The following is an 8,505-nucleotide window of genomic DNA, read 5'->3' on the forward strand; positions in this document are numbered from 1 at the left end:
CTTTTTCTCATTCATGATGGAGGAAGCCATTGTGGGAGCTAGCATGCTCAGACTAATTTGGTTGGCCAACTGAATCAAATAGGCACTTAGTGAATTACTAGCAGTATTGTAGATATGCATGAAGCAGTTTGGACGATATCCCTAGCATTCCAGTCCACACTCTTGCTATTCTGCATGGCATAAAGGCAAAAATGGACATAATTGCTTCCTCTGTGGGCATTCAAGCTAACTAGCATTTCTGGTGTCAACAACCCTTTGTGTCAAGAATTCCCACTCCTCTGAGCCTCGTGAAATTAAGAAAGAAAACAGTAAAACACTGTATTATGTTGTTCTCCTTGGCAAAAGAAAACCCAGCAAAGATAAACCTTTCCGCCCACTTCCATACGTGTCGGGAAGCCTCTGGCGCACAGACTGAGCTCAATCTCTGCCCGACCTGAGTCTTGAGCCCAACCTGACATGACACTGGGTCTGAGGATTTTAGCAAATCCTTTAAATTCTAGGATGCTGGTTTTCATTTGTAAATGTACTTAGTAATGCTGTATTTTAGGGTTCTTGTGAGTTTTTTTTAAATTTTGTGTTATTGCTGCTGTTGAAAATATACACAACTAACCATACACCAAGTCAGCAGTCCCTGCACATGCATTTCAGTGTCGCTGACCGCATTCTACAAGTTGTAGAACCACCCTCATCCTCCCTTACCAAATCGTCCCTCCTCCACTGACATGAATGCTCTGCGCTTAAGTTTCCAAATCTTTTCAATTGTTATTGTCAATTTAATTTCACAAAGATAATTGTTAAAATATTACACTACTCATGACAGGCATTCTTTACAAGTTAAGCTAAACTATGTTTTGATTTTAATAACCTCTCAGGAGATATTTTTGGTTTAAAGTTTAGGGGTTCTCAGTGAATAATAGTCTTGAGTGTTCATCCAACCTCAGTGACTTCCAAGTTTATTGCATATAACCTGAGATCTTAAAAATTTGCAAGTGGTCAAATATTCAAAATCTAGGTGTCAGCAGAATTAGTTTTTTCCACGACTCTAAGGGAGATTGTGTTTCACGTCTGTCTCCCAGCTTCTGGAGAGTGTTGGCAATCTTTGATATCCATTGCTTGTAGAGACATTCATTCTAATCTAGGCCTCCTTGTTCACTAGACTTTGTACATCTTGGTGCATATCTCTTTGTCCTCTTTTCTTTCTATAAGCAATCTGCCCTTTTACTTAGGGATCACCTCAAATTCCTATTCGACATAAGGTCACATTCTGAGGGAGACACTTTTCAACTCACCACAATAACAATAATACTACCATTATTATTAAACTATGACATCAAAACTCAAACCAAACTCACTGCCCCTGGGTCGATTCAGACTCCAGGGACTTCATAGAACTAGCTCCATGGGTTTCACAGGCTGTAATTCTTTTCAAGAGTAGAAAACTGTAACTTTAGACCTCAGAGTAGTTGGTGGTTTCAAACTGCTGACCTTGCAATTAGTAGTCCAATGCATAATGTACTGTGCCATCTTAAACTATGACAGCTACAGAGTTCAAATGCAATGACTGTAAATAGCTTCACAAGCTGTAATAAAGAAAAATATTTTTTAATGACTTTTAGATTAAGCCTCTGGCAGATCCACTATAGCCACAGACAAGGGACAAGAACAGCTTTACTATCAGACAAAGATTATTGTGAACTTTAGATTATAGAGGATGGAACTGTGCTATGATATGATATTTGGTCACTTGACTTCCCTCTTGACCCAACTTGAATTTGCTCTAGGATCAAATGTTTCTCACTTGTTCCATAACAGAAATTTCTTCTCTGGCTTTTTAAAAATTGATGGTGGTCTTTTCTTTCTTACTCTTTATTTTCATTTTTATCCTTTTACTATTATTATTGTTTTTTTATTCTTGCTGTTTTCTGTTGGTTTTACTTTCTATTGTTTCTGTTGGGTTTCCCAATTTGTGAAGCAGAGAAGGAGCAGATGCATAGAGACAATAACTGATACAGTGATTTATCAGGAACGGGGAGGGGGATGATTTAGGGAGCAAACAATGGATTCAGGAGGGGCACATTAGAACTGATTGTCATGATGTATGTGCAACACTTTTAATTAATGGAAGTGTATGACATGTGAATATTATATCAAGAAAACTACTAAAAAGAAAATAGAAAAATGGAAACCAAATGACCCGCGTTTACCTTGGGTGAAGGAGGAGGGCTCTTGCTTAGGAGGGTTGGATGTATGTTAATGGTGGTGGAATAATTTGAAAAAAGCTATCAATAATGTTTGTACAACAAAAAGAGTATAATCAGTGGCACTGAATTATACATGTAGAAATTTAATTGGGGAACATTTTGTTGTGTATATATTTTTGCCACAATTAAGAAAAATAATTGCATGAATAACAATGACTACAAGGAAGAAGTAAAATGTGGTACAGCTGACTGTGATGATTATTGTACAACTGTTCTTGGTATGGTTGAATTATTGAATTGCATGACATCTGGATGAAGTGTCAATACAACTGACTTTTAAAATTACTTCAAAGGTGCTCTCTGAATTGTCTCAACCATGAGCTGGCTGAAACTGGAACTCACCACTGCTCCCTCAGCTACCTCTGTGTCTAGAGATGTCTTCCCATTGCAGGAGTTTGTGCCACGATCCACAGACCCCGAGGTATCTGGGTGCTGGATAGCTACATCCCCAGACCACCTCTGTGCATTACCACTCCAGGGCCAAAGTCCCTGGAGCCTAAATTGTATCCTTGTCTTCTCGCTGCACACCACGCCCACTTGACAAGGTCAGTGTTCCGTGTTAGCCCAGTAAGAAAGCCTGGAAATGAGAGAGGCCTTTCCTGCCCTGGAATATCCATCTCCCCATGGTGTGTCCAGCCAAGTACCCTGGCTCCAGTGCGCCTTTCCACGAGGATCATGAGAAATCGCAAGATTGTACACCTTCTTTTCTTTCTAATGTTGGTTTTGTTAATTTCTCAAATCTTGTCCTTAATCTGTGCCTTCTGATGTAGAAGTGGCCCAAAGCTTATTGCATGGTTATCTAAAACTCCACTTTATTTTTTCAATCAAAAGGTCCTTTTATGCTCCAATTGTTAGCATGGATCATAAATTGGAACCAGATCCTATTCTCTGTGCAGAGAACTCCAGAGCAAATCCATTAATCCCTCAAAGGGTTTATCACTGTGTTGTAACCCCATATCTTTACTAGAGAGAAAAGTCTATGTAATCAATTTAGTTGAACTGAAAGTAATTCATCCTCAATAGTCTGAGTATCTTCTGTGCATGAAGAATAAATTACAAATGAGGCAATCTGCTACTCATGTGATGGACAAGGTCTCACAATGTTCACAGACTGACCCTCTGATAAGAACACTGAGGCTCCGAGAGGGTCAGCTATAAGCCTGAGGTGTCCCAGGTCCTGAGCGATGAAGAAGAGATCCGAACTCGGTTCTGCTTTCACAATATTAATTTCTCCGACCTCCTTAGCAACTTGAGTCGCCAAAGGGATACACAGAGTAGATGGATTGGGCTGCACTCAACTCCAGCACAGTTAGTCTATTACTCTCCAGTCACTAAAGCAATGCCCTAGAGGCCCGAAAGGCTGCATTTGTCTCTGTAAATGGTCCATTCATTTTCAGGGAGTGACTTAGGCATGAAGGAGGAAAACAAGCTGAAGAGTACCAGAGGCGCAAATCACTTTCCAAAGTACTCCTTGTCCACTGATCAGGGCTCATCAGCCTCAAACTGAAGGTCCTGTCAGATTTGCAATGCGGAAAGCATAAGTTGAGGTTTTAAATAATGAACAGGAAAGGGCTGAGGGCAGAGTTCCCACCACCATTACAAGAGCTCGAAAACTTGCAAAGGCAATAAAGTGGTTTGTTTTTGCACGGTGTGCATGCAACTATTTCAGTCTTTCAAATTTGCACTGGTGTATAGGCCTCAGGCGCAGTTCTCCTAAACCAGCAATTAGAAAAAGCAAAGAAATGATAAGTAGAAAAGTGCTACAAATATCATTAGTAGCATCAACGGTCAGGCTGTATTGACTCACAGGAAGGAAAGGGGGAAGTTGAGATTTATTCATCGCCACCTATGTGCTAGCTCTGTTTGTGAACAAAACCCTATATAAGCAGAGCGTGGACATTTATATTCGGTTTGGGCTTCCCATCAGCCGAGGCCTTTCCGTGTTGTTGGTAAGTGCACTGAACAGGTTCTGACATGTAGTGATGGACAGCTACATGCAGCAGAAGGAAGAACTGCCTGGCCTGCATCCTCACAGCCATGCCCATGCGTGAGACCCTTGCTGGAACCGCTGGGTCCTTCCATTGTGTGAGGGCCTTCTTCTTGGTGGTGTTGATCTATTTTACAAAGCGCTCCCTCCTTGGGTTTACGGAATTCATCTTCTAATGTGGCTTAGCCTGCATCATACTTTGGAAGCTGGAAGGTCCAGAAGTGGGCTCTTCCGGCCTGCCTCACTGCGAGAGCCAAGAATGTGCTCCCATTTCCAGCGATGAGAGGCACTGACCGTGGAGTTGGAGCGAGCAGCCAAGGAAAGAAAGTACAAGGAGCAGCAGGGAGCCCACTCCCGAGCTGAGTGCCCATAGCAGAGGCAGCAATGCTACCCCAGGGTGCACTGAGAATTGTCCAGTGGAGATGGGAGAGGTGTCCCTTCCAGGCCAGCCCTGGACTTGAGTTCGGCTGTTATTCATTAGCCCAACCTTTACACCTGCTTCTCCACCATTCCTGTCGATTCTTTCAATAAACCCCATTTCTGTGTAATCAGCCAGGAACGGTTTCAACAGAAACTTGGAACTCACAACCCTGGCTGATGCTACTCCGAAGAAACCATCATTTGGCATGGGAGTGTATAGTCCCTTTTTTATAACGAAGGAGGCCTGGTGGATCCGTGGCTGGGTATTCAACTACGAGCCTAAAGAAAGGTGTTTTAAATCCACCAGGCCCTCCTGAGGAGGAAGATGCGGCAGTTTGCTTGTTTAAAAAGTGCAGCCTTGGAAACGCTCTGAGGCAGTTCTGGACTCAGCAGGAATGGGTTTGATTTTGATTTTTATGACTAAGGAAAGAGACTTCCACTCACTTTTTAAAACTTGTGCAACTTATAAGATAGTGCACAACTCTACACAATTGAAGCATGTATGGATTGTGATGAGTTGTATGAGCCCCTAATAAAATGATTAATAAAAAAAATAGTGCACAAAAGTGTAGACCGTGCTCCATGGATGTGTCTCTGCACCTTGATAAGAACGATACAGCTCGTTTGGTCCCTGGCTAGTGGACATGGACAGGTTTTATGCTTGTCTACTGGCCTAAACGTTCATGGTTCAAACCCAACCCATGGTTCCCTAGAAGAAAAGTCAGATGCTCTACATCCATGAAGATTATACTGGCTACCATGGAATTAGTTCAAACTCATCGTGACTGTATAGTACAGAACAGAACTGCCCCACAGGGTTTCCAAGGCTGTAGGTCTTTTCAGAAGTAGACTGCCACATCTTTTTTCCAAAGAGTAACTACAACATGGGAACCACTGACCTGTCAACTAGCAGCTGGATCTTCACCACTGTATCTATCACCAGAGCTGGTCCAGAAAGATGATGGCCAATGGAACTCACACAGCAGTTCTACTCTGTAACACGTACAGTGCCCACAAGTTCGAATGGACTCTCCGGCAATGGGTCTGCTGTTTGTTTGTACAGCTAGTGTCTACAGCCCTGCTTTAGTACTACTGTGACTTAGTAGGAACTAACCAGGGAGAGACGGGTGTCTAAAGGCCCTCTTTGCACTTACAGCTGGCAGAATTTGAGTTTAATTGTCAAGTAAATTCAACCTATTTTAGGAAATTGAGTTCTAGGTTATTGCTTGTTTTCGTTTTGCTTTCCAGTTGTTTTGTTCCATTTTTCATTCTGACTATAATTTTAATTATTATTGTGATAGAAAATTTAATTATTATGATGATGATGACAAAACATTACAGTGCAGTGAATTTTTTTTAATATGGAATGCTTTGCGAATTTGCATGTCATCCTTGCACAGGGGCCATGCTAATCTTCTCTCTATCATTCCAATTTTAGTATATGTGCTGCCAAAGCAAACACGTGGTGAGTTCTATGCTTCTTCGAGCCATAATGAGTTTTGGTTACTCCAACCAAGCAGCATTCATGGGGGAAGATACTATAGGATGCCATTGTGCGTGCTTGTTAACAGGCTTCATTGTGATTGCCAGCCTGCTGGGCATCAAATGAGCTCTCTCAGAAGCAGGAGGGTGAGGAATTTCACTACTAATGAAGGAGAAGAGTCTGGAGTGGAGTGGAGTGCGTCCTTTGCATGCTGAGATCCTTGTACATTAAACAACCTTGATCTAAGAGACAGCTATGACACCAGAGGAGTGGTCAAGGAGAAGCAGCAGCAGCAGCAGAACCAGAAGCCAGAGCATGAGAAAGAGCAATGGTCTTCCCAACCCACAGAGCAAATAAAGCTGAATGCTTTTGGTCAGGAGGCAAACTTGAAGAGTGGGGTGTATCTGGGCAGCTAATTGGGAGAGCTAGATTTGCTGATCCATGGAACTAGAATGGCTTGAGGCTTACAGCAGAGTGGTATGCCTCTGGGGCATTTATTGGCAGCACTAAACTAACTCTGTAACTTTGCCTGAGCAGAGCAGAGGCTAAATGGCTGAGGTCCAAAGGGAGGTCTGACTGCATGGCAGACAAGAAACTGTCCTGACTGAATCATTATAACCTAAGTATTTCTCATCTGAATTGTAACCTATTGACTTCCCTAATAAAGCCCATAGTTCGGAGCATCTTCTGTGAGCTCTGTGTAGTCATTGAAATGAATTTTAAAACCCAGCATAAAAGTGGAGTGCTATGAGAGAGAGCAAAAACATGTAACAAAAGATTCAACATTTTAACTATTTTATAATTCATTGATAGAACTTTCACTATGTTATGCCATCATTACACTATCCATTTCCAAATGGCTTTCATCCCCTAAACAGACATTTAGTACATATTAGAAATAACTTCTCATTCCTTCCTCTCCATAGCACCTGAACGCCACTGACAAACTTTTGATGCTACACATTTTCCTACTGTAAGTACTTAAAGAGGTATTATATTTACCTTTTGGTGTCTGACTTATATGACTCAGCAATATCTTCCCAAGGTTCATCCATGTGGTTGCATGTATTAGAAATTAATTTCCCTTTATTTTTGAATAATATTACATTGTATATGCCAACTGACTAGAAGAGACAATATCTGTGCCCCTCCCTTGCAAAAATATATAAAATGGTTCAATGGAATGCAGAAATTGTCTAGCACTCTCATGAACATCACAGGCAAATAAAATTTTGCTGATGATAATGCAGAAACAGTTGCCACAGCACATTCACCGGAAACTGCCAGAGATTCCAGTCAGATTCAGAAGGGGCTGTAGAGTTAAGGATATCATTAATGACACCAGATGGATCTGAGCTGAAACCAGAGAGATGCTTACTTGCGCTTTATTGACTCTGTAAAGACATTCAATTGAATTCACCCTAAAAACCAGTGAATCAACTAGCAAATGAATCATGCTCATGTAGAACCTGTACCTAGACCAAGAGAGCAACATCTTTACACAGTATTTATTCAATCTTTATGCTGAGCCAATCATCCAAGATGTTACATGGGAGAATGTGAGGTCAGGATTAAAGGAAAGACCCTCAGGAGACGGATTGACACAGTGCTTACAACCATGGACTCAAACGTCACTACTGTGAGATTGGGAAGACCTGAGCATCTGTTTGATTCTGTTGTGCAGAGGGCCATTATGAGTCAGAGCTGACTTGATGGTGCCTCCCAATAACAAGAAGACCTCAGGAGACGGATTGACACAAGGAGATGGCTGCAACACTGAGATCCCACATAGGAACACTTGTGAGGATGGTGAAGGGCCACCAGTGTTTCATTCTATGATGCATCAGCTCACTAGGGGTTGAAAATGACTTGATGGCCTCTAACAGAAAACCTAACAAAATAATAATATTAGGGCTATGTCACATTTTATTTATCTATTCATCTGTTGGTAGACACGTGAATTGTTTTCACATTTTGGTTGTCATAACGAATGCTTCCATGAATGTGCACAATAATCATCCAGTGTCTTCTCTGAACAAGTACTCTGACTACACCGTGTAGAAGGGAGCTCCTTCCAATTATATATATACATATATATATAAAATATTAATATATTTGTGTTTTGATATTGAGATGTCTTCAAATTCACCAATCCGGGGCCATTCCACACAGTTGACTCACAAGAGTTTCCAGAAAGCTTCATCTGAATGCTGGCTCTGATCACTCCACAACACCTGAGGGTTGAAGAAGGGTGAGAAAACCTTCCTAGCTTTGAACACACATACACTCAGGAGATCCACCGCTTATCCACAGCAGAAAGCTGATCATCCCTGCTCTGGACTGGGTTACCATAT

General features: G+C 41.6%; 1 non-coding gene across 1 annotated transcript; it reads right to left on the reverse strand.

The window, feature by feature from the left end:
* Positions 1-6,023: 6,023 nt before the first annotated feature.
* On the reverse strand, positions 6,024-6,130 carry LOC115873350. Its single transcript, XR_004048357.1, has one exon. It is a non-coding gene; the product is annotated as a U6 spliceosomal RNA (small nuclear RNA).
* Between the last annotated feature and the right edge of the window lie 2,375 nt (positions 6,131-8,505).

The sequence above is a fragment of the Echinops telfairi genome, unplaced genomic scaffold, assembly GCF_000313985.2.
Source record: "Echinops telfairi isolate 266 unplaced genomic scaffold, ASM31398v2 ScPeMD7_7468;HRSCAF=8506_0, whole genome shotgun sequence".
Taxonomy (NCBI): domain Eukaryota; kingdom Metazoa; phylum Chordata; class Mammalia; order Afrosoricida; family Tenrecidae; genus Echinops; species Echinops telfairi.